Here is a 19971-nt window from a genome sequence, read left to right on the forward strand (position 1 = left end):
AAATCCAGGGCCATTTGGAAAGAGGTCTTGAGTTTACCAGGACATCACATGCAGACTGGTTGACACATGATTGACAGATCTCCCAGTTGTCAGTCTCATCCTTGGCCAGGGTGCCGAAGTGATTGGTGATCGAGCAATTGAATGTAGAGGCAATGTTGGGTCATGGAGACAGGTTCCCAAGATTTCTGTCATTTGACACTTGACAAGTCCTTTTAACCCCTTGAGGGTCATTGGGGCACTGCATCCATGTAGCATATCTAGGGTGAGAAAGCCAGGCTAAACTCATTTCTACAGCTGAGTTGACTGGAGCAATGTGAAATGAAGTGTTTTGCTCAAGAATGCAATAGATCACCTAGTCAAGGGATTGAAACCACAATCTTACAGCCGTGAATCCAACATCCTAACCACTAAGCGATGCATTACTCATTTCTGCAGCTGAATTGTCTGGAGCTACATGAAGTGAAGTATCTTGCTCAAGAACATAACGCATCACCTGGTCCAGAAATCAAAACCACAATTTTACAATCGTGAGTCCAACACCCTAACTACTAAGCCACATACCTCCATCTATCATTAGTGGAAGATAAAAATATCATGGAAGAAGGCACAGTTAGTTAATTACCAGTCCCACTATTTGGTAGGTACTTATTCCATTGACCTGATTGACTCTGTCTTTCATTGCCTTTCTCCTTCCTCCCTCGCTTTCTCCTTCCTCCTTCGCTTTCTCCTTCCTCCCTCTCATAAATAATATTGATCTCTAAACATAGGCACAAGGCCACAGATTATGGAGGTTTGGAGTGGAGATGGTGATTAGTCGATTTTATTGAGCTAGTATTTGACTGTTATTTTTTTTTTTGTTTATTAAGAGAAAGTCAGATATAGATAGATATAGTTAGTTAAGTTGTAAAATTATCAGCAAGTTACATTGATTTTTCGTATCTGAAACCTGTTTCTCTTACATTTTATTTTTTTTGTTTCATCCTCCTCTCTTAATCTCTAAACAAAGCTTGTAAATTCAGTTTTGATGGATATTTCCTAAATAACAGAATATCTGAAGTAAACTGAGTTTTTTTCTTTTTTTTTTTTTGGTTTTGTTTTGTATTGTAATTTGCTTCTTTTTTTTTTCCCTTGCACTCTACTCCACCAACCTTTCTTTGACTTGCATGATCTATAGCTGTGTAGGCGTGTGGGTGTTTTTGATGTGAGTGAGTGTGTGTGATGTATTTGAGTGTGTGCAGGAAAGAGAGAGGAGGAGAAAGACGATTTAAAAATTTTCTGCAAGTTTTATGGCTTCTTTTCTTTTTATTTATTGCTGTTGCTGATGTTTCAAAATGTAATTAAGCTTTAAGATAATGTGAAAGCCTGAAGAAAACACCCCCCCCCACACACCGAAAGAGCAAAAAAGAAATCAAACTAAGATATGAAGCAAATCTGTTTGTTGAGTGGGGTGGTGCTTGTAGACTGTGGTTTCCTAGCAGTGGTGGTAGTGGTAGGAGTACATGTTATGGTGGTGTGTACTGATGTAATATGATAGTGGTGAGTGGGTGGGTGGGGGTGGGGCTGTAGTGATAGTATGTGGAGGTGTATGGTAGTGTGTAGTGGTATATGATTGATCTATCTATCTATTTATCATCATCATCATCATAATCATCATTTAGCATACGTTTTCCATGCTAGCATGGGTTGGATGGTTTGACTGAAAACTGGTTAGCTGAGGAGCTGCACCAGATTTCAGTCTAATTTGGCATGGTTTCTACAGCCAACCCCTCTTGTCCATCATAGTCCTCCAAGCAATGACAGAGGAATTTAAGACAGGCTGCCCTTGGAGCTCTTCTATGCAGATGACCTTGTCCTTATAGCTGAATCTCTACCAGAACTGGCGAAGAAATTTCAGGCATTGAAGCAAGGTCTAGAATCAAAGGGCCTTAGGGTTAATCTAGCAAAAACCAAAGTTTTAGTAAATAGGGGAGCAGATAAATCACAAGTCCCTTCAAGTAGATGACACCGTTCGATCTGTAGAAAAGGTGTTGGTAGTAACTCCATAAAATGCACCCGGTGTAAGTTATGGACACACAAGAGGTGCAGCAATATCAGAGAAAGGTTAACAGGGAAAATGGTTTTTGTTTGTGGAAGGTGCACAGGTACAACAAACACTAAAAATGCGTTACAGTCTCCTTTCTTTGACTTACTTCATGTGCAGTTGTAGATTGATGTCTTGCAAGCAGTATCTTTTGTTTCCAATTTTCTATGAAATCATGTCCGGTTATGGGAAAGTATTACTTTGATTGAAAATAAGTGAGGGTTGGTGACAGGAAGGGCATCTGACTGTAGAAAATCTGCCTTAACAAAATTCTCTCCAACCCAAGCAAGCAGAGAATTGTGGACATTAAAATGCTGCTGCTGATGATGATGATATGTGTTACAATGTGATTGTGTTGTAAATTTTAGTGGCGTTGAGATTGAATGACCCCTAGCTTTGTGCTTTCTGAATTTACAATAATGGCAACACACTTACGTGAGAAGATCTGGGATTGGCTATAATAAACATTCAGGACTTGGGTTTTTATTTTAATTTGAAAATAAGGAAAATCTGAAATGTTTTGAGATAAGAGAATTTCTCCATATACATGTATCATTTTGTAGCACATAAAGTACCATAACCAAGATTTGAAAAGCATTGCTCTAACTACAAAGATAGCCGTGGTTCCTTAATTTCACTACTAATCACTTCATCTTTCTTCTCTTCTTCATAGGTGTGTCTTTCCCCTTTGAGATGTTGAGTAGTGGTAGTGTGGAAAGCTTCCAATTGAAATGTAAACAAAATTGTGCATGTATAAACCCAGGCATGGCTGGGCTGCAATACTAAAATAATTCAAGGTAGTTTTTCTCTAGGTGTGCCATTCAGAAAGTACCTTGGGCTGCAGTTTGCCCATGATTGGTATAACCCATTTGTGTGATGGTACCAAACTTATAGATTGACAATAATTACTAGGGTAGGGAAATGTTAACATATTAAAAAGTAAACTTCTGCTTTTGGGAGAGATATGTAAACAAATATAGGTTGTGTGGTAAGAAACTTGCTTTCTAACCACATGGTTCTGAGTTTGGTCCCACTGCATAGTAAATTGGGCAAGTGTCTTCTACAATAGCCTCACACTGACCAAAGCCTTGTGAGTGGATTTAGATGGAAACTGAAAGAAACCTGTTGTGTGTATATATATATATATATATATATATATGTATATATATATGTATGTGTGTGTGTGTGTATGCATACATTTATATATATATATATAGTTAAATTTATAGAAAAACAAAAGATGAAGACATGTGTATGAACAATAAGCAAATGTATTAGTTTGACACTTGGGAAAAGTGAAAACGTTTTTTACATTTCTGGCCTACGCTCTTCAACAGAAAGCAATAGAGAAAATAAAGAGAGAGAAAGTGGAAAAACTTGTAGATTTCAGCGGTCCAGCATGGCAAATGACTGGAAAAAAAAGAGGTTAAAAGAAAGGGAGATAATAACGTGTTAGTGATCCCAAAAAGAGAAGGTGCATGTGTGTGTGAGAATGGTGTATGTGTGTATGAATAGGGAAGAGTGACTCTGACGTGTGTAATGTGTGTGTGTGTCTCTCTCTCTCTCTTCAGCAAAAAGAAACTAATAGAACAAGGCAGTGAGCTGGCAGAAATGTTAGCACGCCGGGCAAATGCTTAGCAGTATTTCGTCTGCTGTTACGTTCTGAGTTCAAATTCAGCTGAGGTTGACTTAGCCTTTCATCCTTTCGGGGTCAATAAATTAAGTACCAGTTACGCACTGGGGTCGATAAATTAAGTGCAAGTTACGCACTGGAGTCAATGTAATCGACTTAACCCCTTTGTCTGTCCTTGTTTGTCCCCTCTATGTTTAGCCCCTTGTGGGCAATAAGGAAATAAAAAACTTATAGAATAAGTACCAAACTTAAAAAAAAATATAGAAGTACCAGAGTTGATTCATTTGACTAAAAGTTCTTTAAGGTGGTGCCCCAGCCTGGCCACAGTCAAATGATTGAAATGAGTAAAAGATTATGGAGCCTAATTTCATAAGTTTCAATACTTATTCTTTTATTCTTTTCATTGTTTCAGTCATTTGACTGTGGCGAAGCTGGAGCACTGCCTTAAAGAGTTTTGTAGTTAAAGAAATCAACCTCAGGACTTATTCTTTGTAAGCCTAGCATTTATTCTATCAGTCACTTTTGCCAAACTGCTAAGTTATGGGGACATAAACATACCAGCATTGGTTGTCAAGCGATGGTGGTGGTGTTAAACTCAGACAAATATACATACATATATATAAGCACACACACACACACACATGATGGGTTTGGATGATCTTTTATTATTTTATTCCTTTGTCTCTTCCAGCCTGTCTGCTGCAGCCATCCTTGGTGCCACCTTCAATATTACTTTCATTTTGACTTTCCTTCTATGGAAAGTTCTTGGTGAATGAGAGAGTTTGATGCTCTTACCTTCATTAGTGTTTCTTGGCTGATGTTCATTTATCTGGGATCTTTGATAGAAATCTATTGTTAAGGGGTTTCTTAAAAACTCCTATATCTGTTCCATGTAGACTCTCTAACCCTTTAGCATTCAGATTTTTTTGTCAAATATGAAAGTTATTTGTTCGCATTGTTTTGAATTAATCATGCATTATCTTCTGGCTTCAAGCTTTCAACAACACCATTATATATCTTTAGAATGGCATTGTAGGGGAGGTGTGAGAGGTTGGGTCTGGCCAGTTTTAGCATAAAATGCATAGAATATTAGGGCTGGTTATGGCCAGTTTAAATGCTAAAGGGCTAAAGCATTTTGGTAAGATATTGAAGTGTTGTGGCCTTTGAAACCAAAGTTGTAGTAACTGGTCCTAACTTTAGATGAGAAGGGTAGGATCTTTGGTGCTATGAAGTGGTGTCAATGTAGCTTTCATTGCCAAAGTGTGCTGCTAGACTCTCTAAGATCTTCCATCTATATTTTACTGCATATCTTATATGTCTTCACCCAGGAGAGTACAGCTTCACTTTTTTCAGCCTTTCCAAGCAACTCATCTATTACACTCAAGCAATCTTCTTGGATGTAACAGTGTTGGATTACTTCAAGATTGCTTTTAGTGTGATATTATTTGGCGACTATAATTAGGAACAATAGTTCAGATGACTAAGAATGTTTTCCACAGTATCAACCTAGTTTCCGCTTTTGTTGTTCTGAATGATTTCAGGATCCATCCTATCAACAACCTACACATCAGTGTATGACCTAGGAATCAATATTAGTAATGCTGCATCATTCTATTCATTTGATAACTGCATAGGATGATGCATCATTTCTCACTATGATTTCCAGTTTCCACACTGATGTGACTTTGGTATTGCAATCTCTCCCAATCTTGTGTTTCTAAATTATAATATATCTTTTGGCTGATAACTGAGTGCTTGACATTTTCCAGCATTGAATTACTAGTTGCTTTCTTTAACCCATTTGTATATTGCATTTGTGGAGGCGCAATGGCCCAGTGGTTAGAGCAGTGGACTCGCGGTCATAGGATCGCGGTTTTGATTCCCAGACCGGGCGTTGTGAGTGTTTATTGAGCGAAAACACCTAAAGCTCCACGAGGCTCCGGCAGGGGATGGTGGCGAATCCTGCTGTACTTTTTCACCACAATTTTCTCTCACAGAGCAAACAAAAATAGTCCCAAAACAGGATTCCACTTGGAACTGATGTCCCCTTAGAGAGGGTGACGGCCACAATTGCTTGACATTTAATTTTTAAAAACATTGTGCAGTCACTTACCTGGTTTTCCAGATATGCCTGGATAACAAAGTTTATAGTATATCATTCGCCTTTCTGAAGGTTTTTGCAAACGAAAGATAGATATCACATCGACATTTAAATGAGTGAAAGTTTTCAATACTGAGTCATAACGTTGTAGATATGTAAGGCAGCATGCCACCCCCATTCAGAAGTTGCATTGGTTTTTCTTCCAAGAATGTAATCAATTTTTCTCTAATAATTTATTCCATAACTTTCCTGATACGTGAAGTAAGAGGATATTTGCTCTTTTTTACATTATGTATAGAGCATATGTCTTCTTCAAATTTTTTTGTAGGGAGTGTACCACATGCATAGAAGCATTGGGAAAATACATGCTATGGCTTTTGTTACATCCTTTTTACATGATTTATGGGGAATCTTTCAAGGCTTGTTACTGAGTTCAAGCCCATTTTATCTATGACTAATATTACATCTTTGCAGAATCCAACATGATGGATTACACATTATTTTCCTTGGTCACACTGAAATTCATGTGGTTCTGCTATTGGTTTTTCCTTGTGCCTACCTGTATAATTACAAGAAGCTCTACATTCAAAACCTTCTGCAATGGGGATAATGTTGGTACATATTCTGTTGCCTTACAGATTTGTCCAATATTTTCAAAGGAGCTAAACTCATGTTAGTTGTATTTCCCATGAACTGAAAGGAAATTTATTCATAGTCCAAATCCCTTGGCTACTGGAGATAAAGTTGGGCAATTCTCATACTGATGAAGGCTGTTTAGCCAGAAATCATGTCCATGACTGCCCTCTTATTTCCAGAAATGAATCTGTCTTATACTAGTTATCAAGTGGTGATGGGGGAAAAACACAAAGACACACACACACACGTCAGGCTTCTTTCAGTTTCTGTCTACCAAATCCACTCACAAATCTTCAATATTAGAAGACGCTTGCCCAGGGTGCCACACAGTGGGACTGAACCTGGAACCATGTGGTTGAGAAGCAAACTTCTTATCACACAACCACACCTGCATCTATAAAGTTAAATATCTTATCTCTTATTTTAAGCATGCCTGTTCCCAACACACACCCAGAAAGAAATTTTGTCTAAATTCATTTGATATACAGTCAGGCTTTGTTCCTTCTCTCTTATCACATGCATAGTCTTAGTCATAACTGGCTTTACTTCACCAGCGATCTTTTATCTTTTACTTATTTCAGTCATTAGTCCATGGCCATGCTGGGGCACTGACTTGTGAAATTTTAGTCACACTAATTGAATCCAGTACTTCTTTTCTTCTTTTTTTTTTTAAAGCCTGGAGCTTATTCTATCAGTCTCTTTTGCTGAACTGCTAAGTGACAGGGATATAAGCATACCAACACCATTTGTCAAGCAGTGGTGGGAGACAAACACATACACAAAGACACACACATAGATAAATATACGTACACACACACACACACATTTCAAAATGTAACCACATGTAAATCATTGGCGATTTTCTTCCTCTGTCTTCCTTTTCTATTGGACCTTCCTCTGTTTCTGAAGAAGAGTTCTGCTCGAAACGTTAAAACCAACTTTCCTTCCCTGAGCATCTGCTAATACTTTACATGTACCATGCCCTCACGTTGTTGTTGTTTTTTTGTGTTTGTTCTTCATTTTTTGGGGCATTTACTATATAAATATATATATATATACACACACACATACAACAGGCTTCTTTCACTTTCCATTTACCAAATTCACTTACAAAGCTTTGGTCAACCTGAAACTATAGTAGAAGACACTTCTCCAAGGTGCCATGCAGTGTAGGACTGAACCCGGAACCATGTGGTTGGGAAGAAACTTCTTACCACATAGCCATGTCTCTTCTAAATCTCTTGTTTAGATTCTTTTTTCTAACACAACTGACATGTTACACTGGATTCTCCTTACTTTGTGGGAATACATTTTGTGATAGCTCCTCAAAAATTGTTATTGTTCTTGTTCATATTGCTGTTGTTCCTATTGACTTGCTGCCTTCCTTACAGAAACCACATTGCATCTTGAACTCTCTTGGGAGATCAACTAATAGTTTGCCGTCTCTGCCTCTACTACGCTTGCTATTTTGATCATGGCCAGTGTTATCATTAGATTTCTCTTTGTTTTATATTCTGAATGTTTGCTAACACAGTTTTTTTTTTCCTGTTTATTGTTTTTAGCATTTTTTAAAATTTCCAAATATAATAAAATGTTGGCATTGATATAATTTCTGGTTAAATAGGCTTAAACTTATTGCTTTTTTAACACTATTATTATTATTATTATTATGATGATTATCATCATAAACATTGTCATCATCATCTTAGTATCATTGTTGTCATCTCCATCATCATCATCATCATATGATTGTCATTAACATCATCACTATTTTTGTTATCAACTTCATCATCAATACCATCATTATTAGTACGGTATGTAGTCACAGGATGCTAGCTTAGATTATGTTCAGTGTGGAGCAGAAACACAGTTGTTAGGGGAAGTTGCATATTTTTACACGAGTACAAGGTTAGAGAAAGAATGAGGCTGCATGAGGTGTAAAAGTGGAGTTGACAGATAGTGGGATTCATGATGATGGGGAGAGCTAAATGTATTTAAGGATTTAAGCAGAGACGTCACAGCAGTGAAGTTATTGGAATATCATTTGATAAACTAGACAGAGGGATATATTGGGAAAAATCTAAATTTATTTAAAAAGAACCTGGAAGAAAAGTAAAATAATGATTAAAACCTTCATGTTCTTGTAAAGATGGGAAAAAGAATGTAATTAATTTTGCACACAGTCATCCAACTCCAGTTGATGACACTGTGAGGTTCCTCCATGTGTCGCAGCCTTGTATCATGTTTATCAAGACACTACCATGTAGTCCAGCATCTTCCTCAATAATTTTCTTGAGCAAACATCGACCTTCAAAACTGGTTCAGAGATTTTTAACCTGTATAGTTTGTATAATTATAAAACTCAAGTAAGACAATAACATGAATTTAGGAAATTCAGAGAAGTGGTGATGTATGTCAATCACTACAACACCACAAACCCAAATTTCTAAATCCAAACTATTGGTCTGATTAAGTAATTTCTCTAAACTTCCTCTATGTGCGTGTAGGGCAGATGAGTGAGTGAATGAATGCATGCATGCATGTGCATTAAGGTAAATTATACATAGTGAACAAAAGACATTGTAGTACCGAGTTACATTCCTTTAAGCCAAAAAAAAGAAGCTTAGCCATTCAATAAATAATGATCAATAAAATAAGTAAGTACTAGATTAAACAATAGGGCCAATATAATCCACTAAAATTCCTGAAGGCATTACCCCAGCAACACCACAGTTCAATGATTGAAAAAAGAATAAAAGAATGCAAAATAGAACCACAACAAGGTATTAAGAAAACATTGAAGAAACAAAATATCCTCTAATCATTTGGGATGCTACCAAAAACATCCATCTTTATGTCAAATATAAGACAATTCAGTGATGCTAGTCTCTTGGCAAATCAAACACACAAGAACATTGTGTAAGTAAGTTATTATTGCTCAATTAAATATTCTATGCTTGGTTAAAATATAATCAAAACAAGGAATCTCAAGTGGATGTCACCACCATCAAACTTTGTATACCACAGGAATATCAATGTTCAAATAGTATATGTAGTCTACGACAAACTACAAGATATTTTAAAAGTAGAATAGTGTGCGTGTGCGTGCGTAAGTTAGTGAGTGTACAAGATGGTGTCAAAAAAATTCCTGGACTAGTTCTGCAGCATGCCAACACATGGCAGAATGCAGTTGCATGCACAGTGACAGCCGATAGTGACCTTCATGAGGCAGTGTGCCGAGTGACATTGCTGTGTTTACTTTGCAATTTGACTTAAAAGGCAAGCAAGACTGAGCAATGTTTGATAAATATTGAGGAATATACTCTTTTAGCTTTCTTTCTCTAATCAACATAGAGTTATGTTGTAACTCATTAGAATATATTTTCAGTTTTTGGAAGTTATGTTTAGCTGGAAATTCTTATACATTAAAATAAATGTTGTTTTGCAGTTTTTTTAATGTTATGTTAAAACTAAATTGTTTGAAATATATCCAATAAACTTTGCTGCTAAAACTGCTTTTGTGCTAGCTTATGTGATGCATCCTACAGCCACTAGTTTTAATATTGGTTAAAATTTCTGACAGGCTTTAATAAGTTTTTTACCATATATCTGTTGAAATACACTGCTTTTGTCTTTATTTTGAAATTCATGATAAATTTCATAAAATTACTTTGTCATTATTAAGCTGGTGTTTGGAACATAAATTAAACTGAAATTTTGATGGAAGTTTTGTAGATCAATTTAAAAAATTGAAATTTCTACTGAAGATCCAGTATGTCTCAGGGTAGGTTGATAGCAAAAGAATTAACCCTTTTGATACTAACCCGCCTGAAACTGTCTTTGGCTCTGTAGCACAAATGTCTCGTTTTCAAAAGTTCTGAATTAAAATCTTCCACCAAACTTTAGTCACAATTAATGTTCCTAACACTAGCTTAATGATAACTAAGTTGTTTTACTAAATTCTTTGTTATATTTAAAATTAATTGAAAGAAACACAGAGCATCTCAGCAGAAATATGGTAACAAAAGGGTTAAACAGGTTAGTAAAACTGGTTCTTTAGGAATTACAAGCTCTTCTGTCGATTTTTTTTAACACTACCAGATCTTTTCTTGTATTACTATAACCTTTGGCTAGTATTGTTCAAGTTGTGATATGGCATATAGACAGCTGGTCCAATATTTGGGTTTGATACATAGATCCAGCTACTCTAGATGTTTTATATCCTTTGCTACAACAATTCACTGTATCAGCTTATAATATATATTCTTCTAAAATTGTTTCTGTTTGATTCCATTACCAGTATCCCAAATTGACTTCTGGAATGGTGTGTGAAAGCTTGGGAAAAAGAAATTAAATGTTGAAATTTAATGTGGGGGGAAGTGTTGAAGCTGGCAGCAGATTCAGTGTCTCCTTGTTATAAATTACTTGTTACATCAAAGATTTATTTTGAATCTTTACTTTGTGCTATAATCTTTTATGCTATATTATTTTTGTTGTTATTTTTCATCAGCTTCATCGTCATTGTTGTCATCATCATCATCATTCAATAATGGAACTAACTTCAAAGAACTGTTAGATATTTTAAGGACTTTAAAGAGGACATCTTGATTTATGCAATAGATCGTAGTTTTCAGATCTATGAATAATATACTTGTGGTTTGGATGATTACATTTAAGGGAAAGAGGATAACGATGATGCTTTTTATTGCAACCAAAAAAAAATAAAATAAAAAAGAGAAGAAAATAAAAAAGAGAAAGAAAAAAGGGGGAAAAAAAAAGAAGCTGACTGTTCCTTTATTGTAACTGATTCCAATACCTGAAGGATAATGATAGGAAGTGACTTTGTTTCCATATAACTGAAACTGAATGAAGCTATAACGGATGTTAACACTATTAATATTTGCCTTTATTCTTGAATAACTTTGACATTTGCATTTGGTTCCATTACTGTAGCAATTTATGTCTTCCATTTTCTTTTTCTTTTCTATTTTCAATTCATTGTAAGAAAAAAAGAAAAGAAAGAAAATGAAGAAAAAGCAGGATTCTTCAAACAATTCAAAAGACTATTATTAAATGAGATGGGTATCAAATCTCAATTCTGGTGTCTTCTGCATATTCTGGTGGAATAAACTTATTTATATCTTGGAAAGTTTTGATGACATTTAATGCAAGATCGGTAAGGAATCAATGGCCTGCCCTCGCAGGACAAAAGATCCTAATTAATATGTGAATAGGTATGTGGACCCTCTACAGCAAGAAACCCATTCTACACTGGATCTTTCTCTCATATTTCTAGTTAAAACCTGTGTATTTTGATATCTTAGTCTTGCAGGCAGCATGACAACTGCCCCTATGGTAGCGCAACCCTGTACACACTGTAAAGTGGTTGGCATTGAAAGCACATCCAGCCATAAAAACCATGTCAAAGAAAACTGTGGAGTATGATGCAGTCCTTGGACCCACTGGATCCAGGCCTTGCTAGCATAGAACACAGTGGAGGTGTGTAGCTTAGTGGTTAGGGTGTTGGACTCATGACTGTAGGATTGTAGTTTCAATTCCTGAACTGGGTGAAGTGTTGTGTTCTTTATCAAAACACTTCATTTCATGTTGCTCTGGTCCACTCAGCTTGCCAAAATGAGTAATCCTGCAATTCACTGGCGTCCCATCAAGGTGGAGAATATGTATACCACGAAACTGAGAAATCAGCTTTTATGAGTTAGTATAACTCAAGAAGGTACCTTTACCTACCATGGAACATAGCTGGTAAATGAATAATAATAATAATAATAATAATAATAATAATAATAATTACAATGATAATAATAATAGTTACAGTTTCTAATAGTAATAATAATGATTTCAAATTTTGGCTCAAGACCAGCAATTTTGGGGAAGGTGTGTAAGTCAGTTACATTGCCTCCATTATTCAACTGGTACTTAGTTTATTGATACTGAAAGGGTAAAAGGCAAAGTTGATTTTGGCCGAATTTGAACCCAGTATGTAAAGACAGATGAAATGCTGTGAAGCGTTTTGCCTGGCATGCTAATGATTCTGCCAGCTTGCCATGGTGATGATAATGATGATCCTCCTCCTCCTCCTCCTCCTCCTCCTCTCTACTATAGGCACGAAGCCTGAAATTTTGGGGAAGCAAGTAAGTCAGTTATTGTTGACCCCCAAAACTCAGCTGATTTTTATTTCTTCGACTCTGAAAGGACGAAAAGCAAAGTCAACCTCAGTGGAATTTGAACTCAGAATGTAAAGACCAGTGAAATACCAATAAGCATTTTGTTCAGCATAGGAATGATTCTACCAGCTCACCACCTTAATAATAATAATAACAATATGTTAGAATATTACATTGCTTCTGATAATTCTGTGTCTTTACTACAAGATTTACTTCTAGAATAGAGATAAAGGATTCATTTATGTTGATACTTGAAGTAATTTTCTCTTTTCTTCTTTCAAAAATTCAGAATTTTATCAAGCATAACAGCTTTACTTTTTTCCTTTTATTTTTAAAATCTTTGTTTTGTCTTTTCTTATCTTTCCTCCTTAAATGATCATCAAAATGTATTGACATTTATTTTTTTCAACAATATTCTTTTGGTTTTGATTAGCAATTTAATCACTCTTTAATCACTCTTCCTCTGATTAAGTTGTTTGATTACACAATTTTTTTTTCCATCAATGCCTTTCATCCTCTTCCTATTCCCACTCCTTCTTCGCATTTCTCCTGAGGATCTGTTGATTTGATATTTGCTGCAACAGTTTGCGGGCTTGTGGCTGGATTGAACAAAATTACATTCAAGTTGAACTGTGCCTGTATAATAAACCAGTATTTTTATACTAATAATAATCAAGCAAGAAGAAAGTTGAACTCAAGTTTCTCTTGAATAACAAGCCTTTATTAGATTAATTATCTGTCTGCAAAAAGATATGCTTAAAACCCATTTGATGTGTGGAATTTGGTTAAACTTCATGGCTGTGTGATTAAGAAGCTTTCTCTGCAATCACTTGTTTTAAGGTTCAGTGCCACCTTACAGCACCTTGGACAAATGCCTTCTACTATAGCTCCGGGTTGACAAATGCCTTGTTAGTGAATTTGGTAGATTGAAACTGTGTGGAAGCATGCATGCTTGGCGATACTTTACCATCATTCTGATCCCTGTACCTTGAGGGTTATATCCTGGCATGTCACTACTATTTCTCTCTCACTCTCTCTCTCTCTCTCTCTCTCTTGCTCCATGTATCTCCTCTACTGTAAGTAACAATGTATCTCCTCTACAGCAAGGACACCTGTTTTTATCCCTCTGTCACACTATAACCTCTCATCACTTGATACAAGGCCACTTTCTTCAATACCCACCTTCTCAAAGGTCTTGCAAGTTACTTTGTGATCCCACCAGTGTGGGTGCCATTATAAAAAGCACCCAGTACACTCTGTTGAGTAGTTGGTGTTAGTAAGAGCTTCCAGCCATAAAAAAAAACACCATGCCAAAACAGACAATGAAACCTGGTCCAGTCTTCTGGCTAGCCAGCTCCTGTCAAATTGTCCAACCCATGCCAGCATGAAAAATAGACATTAAATGATGATGATGGTATGTGTGTGTGTGTGTGTGTATATTTGTTGCCCATGACTGCAACTGGTGTTTGTTTGTGTTTCCATAAATTAGTAGTTCAGACAAAGAGGCTGATATAATATGTACCAGATTAAAAACCAAAAAAAAAAATAAATAATATTAAAAAAAAAAAAATTCTATTTCTGGGGTTGATTTGTTTGACTAAACCCTTCAAGATGGTTCCTTAGCAAGGTTGTAGTTCAGTGACTGAAACGAGTAATATCAAAATTAGAGATTGAATCAGTGAGTCAATATGGAACTGAATACACATCTGATTGGACTATTGACAGATTGTGTCCTGTTACTGGCAATGTCTTGTATCTATGGCCAAGAAATGTCTTATTGTTGTTATTGTTTATCCCAAGTTCAACCTTGATCATGTAGTTCTCTAATCAAAGTTATTCCAGCTGTGGCTATCTCACCAGAGGGATATGTCGAACTACACTATCTAATGTGTCTTCTTTTCATTTTTAAAAGGTAGGAGTGTGATTTATGAGAGATTCAAGTACTATTTCAAGCAGGTCAAATGACCTTGTAAATGTTCCCTTTAAGTGATGTGGTGGTTGTTGTCTAGCTTCAAGTCATTCTTGATCTAGGACTGCAGCTGTGACTATCTCACTTTTTTTTTTATTCAAATATAACATCCCTAGAATGACATTATTCAATATATCCTTAATTTTTTACAATGACTGAGTGTGAGTCAGTAATGATTTAGCTGCTATATCTAGCAAGCTTAATGAGCATTATAGGCTATGTTGTTAGCCTGTAATGCTCATTAAGGTGTGTTGTCACTAATTACTGTAAATGGCAGTGGTAGTACTGAGGAATTGATGAATGATTTTTTTGGCTTTTATTGCCAAGTTCATCATCATCATCATCATCCTTTAATGTCTATTTTCCATGCTGGTATGGGTTGGATGGTTTGACCAGAGCTGGCAAGCTGGAGACCTGCACCAAGTTCTAATCTGATTTGGCTTGGTTTCTACTGCTGGGTGCCCTTCCTTATGCCAACCACTTTACAGTGTGTTGGGTGCTTTTAATGTGACACCACACAAATACTTGTATGTGGCATTGGCATGAGTGCGTTTTATGTGACACCAGCACAGGGCTCTTGTAGGTCAATTTTCTTCACCAGGGAGGCCACTCCTCTTCACCAGTGGAGGACAGGTCTTCTTGAGTACAATTCCAAGCTATAATTTATCAGACCTCTATTCAGAAACAAATATGTCTTTCTTCTTAATACCATGAAGCTGGAGATAGGTAACAGCTCTATAGATTCTTGTGATTTGGAAATGGATTAGCTTAGAAATGTATTATCTTGAAAATGTAGCCAAGTATAATGCTGTTCTAGGCACAAGGAACCAGGTACAACCACCTTTTTGTATGGAGTGAGCATTTAGTAAATTAAATAAATTCTGGTGTGTTTGGTTCTATTGAACTTGGGAAAGAACTAGAGACAATTGTTGCATAAACTAGTTCTGCTTTTATAGAATTAGAGCTGTTTCAAATAAACCTTTGTAGCAAATATTGCTTGGAGACCAAGTCTTGTCACTAGCTGAACATTTTGTTATGATCAGCATGGTTAGATATGCCAATGGAAGAAGAAAGAGAGGACAGGATGAAGAGAGGGGAAAAGATTTGAAAGGGGAAATATTGCATGAAAGAGAAGTGGAAAGATAGAAAGAAAGAAGGAAGAAAAGGCAAAGGCATGGCTGTGTGGTTAAGTAGCTTGCTTTGCAACCACATGGTTTTGGGTTCAGTTCCACTGTGTGGCACCTTGCTTTGGGAGTGGATTTGGTAGACGGAAACCGTGTGGAAGCCCATCATATATATTCATATATATGTGTGTTTGTGTCCCCCCCCCCCATTGTTTGACAACTAGTGTTAGTTTGTTTACATCCTTGTAACTTATTTGTTTGGTGTAGAAACTAATAGAATTAGTAACAAACTTAAAAAAAAAGATAAGTATTTGGGTTGATTTGTTTCAGTAAAATCCATCAACGTGTTACCCTAGCATGACTGGTCGAGTGATAGAAACAAGTAAAATAAAGGGGAAGAGAAGTGAAGAGAAGAAGAATAGAGAGAAGAGAAAGAAAAGAATAAAGACTAATCAGCAGTGTGGAGAAAATGAAAGACGAAACCACCTCTATAGCTTCTGTGTGGTCATGTGACCTTTTAGAATTATCAGTCAAATAAAACATGTTATTCTTCCAAAAGGTCACATTTGTTAATGTAATCCCTAGACTTGCAATGACTGGATAAGAGTCAAGATGGTCATATAGAATACCTTTGGTGATAGATTTACTAGTTTAAAGTTGACCTGGGGTCATGTATGGAAAAATGGAGACCACCTCCCCCTGTGGGATGAAGTTAAAATAATAGACAGAGAACACCACTGGAAAATACGAAAACTAAAAGAAGCAGCACATATGTTAGGCCACAACAACCTCCTAAACAGACAGAGTGCAGATATGAATAGCATATGGGAACCGGTATTAAGGAAGGATAGGAAAATATTAGATTTATAAGCCGTAAAAATTCACTCCTTAATTGCCCACGGGCATATGGTGTAGTGGTTAAGAGCGCCGGCTACTAACCTCAAGATTCCGAGTTCGATTCCAGGCAAGGTATGAGAACCCAGGTTTGAAATTTCTCCAAGACACCTGATGAAGGTTGGAGGGTATATCAGCCGAAATGTTGTGTTAACAACAAACAAGATGAGGACAAATATCTGTCAAATGTAAATAATGTACATAATTCCTCATCTCTTAAATATAGAGCTGTTTTATCCTCTTCCTTTTTTGAAGTTGTTGGCCTTGTGCCTAACATAATAATAGTAATAATAATAATAATGTTCTGACTTCAAATTCTGCCAAGGTCTACTTTACTTTTCATCCTTTCAGGTTTGATATATTAAGTACCAGTTGAGTACTGAGTTGATGTAATTGACTAGTCTCCTCCTTCAAAATTTCATGTCTTGTGCCTATAGCGGAAAGGATTATTATCATTATTATTATTATTATTATCATTATTATTATTATGTGAGAGAGCAGTGCATGCCATCAAAGTGACACTGGGATAACATATATGAAGCCCAGTAAGCCCATCATGACTACCCGTCTGATAAGGGTACACCAGGCACATGCATCACAACCATATGTGTATGTCATGGTGATCTCATATCAAGATAAACAGCGCATGACCTTACAGGTGGGGCCCAGTTAGAATTTTCTTCAGGTCAAGTAGCCCATCCGGCTCAAATGGTCCTTGAATATAAGATACACACACACTTTATTGTGGCAGTGTCTGTATTCTTTTTGCGCAAGGCTTTCACACCCACTCACCAAGTGGGTCACATTTCCCCCACTCTTTCCACAGAGTCTGCATTTCTGAGTGTCTGAGGTTTTATAGATGTTATACTTCACTGAATTGGTAGTGAGAGCCTGGTCTTGTGCAGCAATGATCAGGCTTTCAGTGGTATGCTTCAAATCATCTCGTTCAATCCATGCCCACGATGCTGTATTATTTTTAATGTCCTGCGTATTCCTTTCAAAGTGTCCTTGCATTCTTGTTTCAAGAAGGTCTTCTTTTCTCTTCTCCTCAGCTCTTTGAAATGCCCGTCATTTCATCTACATTTACATCCATATCTTTCACGGCATATTGCAGTCTGTCTTCATCACTATTTATTAAATACTTGTCAAGCATTCTCCTGTCATTCCTTAGACCCTAACCCTATACCAATTAGTCCTTGGCCACCATTCTTTCTTTTCATACACTGTCTGTTTATGTTTGCTTTAGGGTGTAGCGCCCAATGCAGCATCATCAACTTTCTCATCCTTCTATCCAGTGTTGATATTTCTTCTTTAGTCCATTTGAGGATGGACGCACTATATCTGACCACCTCAACTGCCCAGATATTTATTGCGGTAATCAAATTTTTGGCATTCAGGTTGGATTTCAACACCATCTTCACCTTTTTTTGATATGCCTTGCTGACCTTGACTTCCATTTCTCTGAATGTCATCCAGCTCCAAATTCCCTAAATATCTATATCCACTACCATCAGGTTCACTCATGGTCTCTCCTGTTGGTAACTGCAATCCTCTGCAGGCTGCTTTCTTCTCTCTTTTCATATTAAGTACTGAGCATTTGGTGATCCTGAATTCCATACCGATGTCCCTACCACACTTCTGGACTCTTTTGGTTAAGGAACCTATTTGTTTTTCAGATTTCCCAAACAATTTCAGGTCATCCATAAACAGAAGATGGTTCAATGATGGGCTTTTCTTCCCACATCAGTAACCCATCTTAACTTTCCTAAGTGTCATTGTTATGGGTATTAGTGCAATTACAAAAAGTAATGAAGAAAACGAGTCACCTTGGAGGATTCCCCTTTTAGTATTAACTTCTCCAAGGAATACATTACTTGAGTACAATTTGGTTTTCCACTCTTTCATGCTATGCATCAGAAAATTTATGATGTTGTCAGCAACTCCAAACATCTGCAGGCATTCAACAATCCAAGAATGAGGCATCACATCATATGCCTTCTTAAAGTCAATCCAAGCCATAGACATGTTTGTATGTTTTTTACAATGCCTCAAAACTTTTTTATCGATGACCAGGTGATCCTTGGTACCCTGAGAACTCTTTATACATCCTTTTTGTTTCCTTGGTAGTATTTTTTCCTGTGCCACGAAAGTGTATGTCTTTGCTGCACATATTCCAGGGAGTATCTTCCAGATTATGTTTAGGCATGCTATGGGACAGTAGTTTGCTACAATATTCCCCTTTCTTCTATCTTTCATTACAAGTGTTGTCCTCCCAGTCACCATCCACACAGGGACTGTACCTTTCTGGATACACTCATTCAATTGGGTTGCTAGTCTTTCATGCACTGCGTGGCATCTCTTCAGTCAAAAGCCATGAATCTCATCTGGTCCGGGGGTTTTCCAATTGGGCACTTTACCTACTTGTTCTTTCACATCACCTGTGCTTATGGCAATATTCCCTTTGTTTCTTTTCACCTTGTAATTCTGTCTTGATAGTTCCTATCCATATTGCATCCCTTTTATACACCACATTCTTCTTCTTATTATTATTATGTCTTTAACTGTTTCATGCATATTTCTGCTACGCTACAAGGCATGTTTCAATCTTTCTGTGATGCACGCACAGTTGTCTTTTGGGAGTGTAGAGATAATATTGCATCAATTCCATTCTATCATGTGGTTTGTTTCAGAAGTTGCTTTAGTGTTTTGTCTGTTTAATTGTGAATAGTTTAAGCAATGTGAGTTGTATAATTTTGTTGGGTGGTGTTTGTTTCATATGTTATCTGTACTGTTTTATTTTTTTTTATCTATTGTATTATTGGGTGTTGGTATGTAGTGTGAAGATTGTGTAATATTATTTGGTGAATGTGAGTTGTGTGTTAACCATTTTGTTACCATATTTTTGCCGAAATACGCTATCTTTGTTTCAATTAATTTTGAAAATAATGAAAAATTTATTGAAATAACTTTGTCGGTATTAAACTGGTGTTTGGAACATAAATTAACATGAAATTTTTATGGGTGATTTTAATTTAGATCAATTTAAAATAAGGAATTTATATCACAAATTTAGGGGCTGTCTCAGGTGGGTTGGTATCAAAAGAGTTAAATTATTGTGTTGAGTATGCACTATTGATTGTGTATGGAATGGTTTTTGGTATCAGGTTTGTTAGCAGATATAAGATGATGATAATGTTGTACTGGAATATTTATTGGATGGTAATTGTGCAGAGTATATGCTGACAGGGTGTGTGGTAATGAAATAAAAGAGTCTTGCATAAGACATAGGCATATGTCAAGCAAGGCTTTGTTTTGGGTTATGTGTAGAGTTGCAATCCCTGGTATAGTT

The 19971-nt window shown here is 36.5% G+C and overlaps 1 protein-coding gene across 1 annotated transcript in view; it reads left to right on the forward strand.

Moving 5' to 3' along the window:
* The window catches only part of LOC106872789 (uncharacterized), a 433274-nt gene that overhangs the window by 118662 nt on the left and 294641 nt on the right, over positions 1-19971 (forward strand). The gene's annotated exons all lie outside the window — the stretch shown is intronic.

This window comes from Octopus bimaculoides, chromosome 1, assembly GCF_046866305.1.
Source record: "Octopus bimaculoides isolate indiv1 chromosome 1, ASM4686630v1, whole genome shotgun sequence".
Taxonomy (NCBI): Eukaryota; Metazoa; Mollusca; class Cephalopoda; order Octopoda; family Octopodidae; genus Octopus; species Octopus bimaculoides.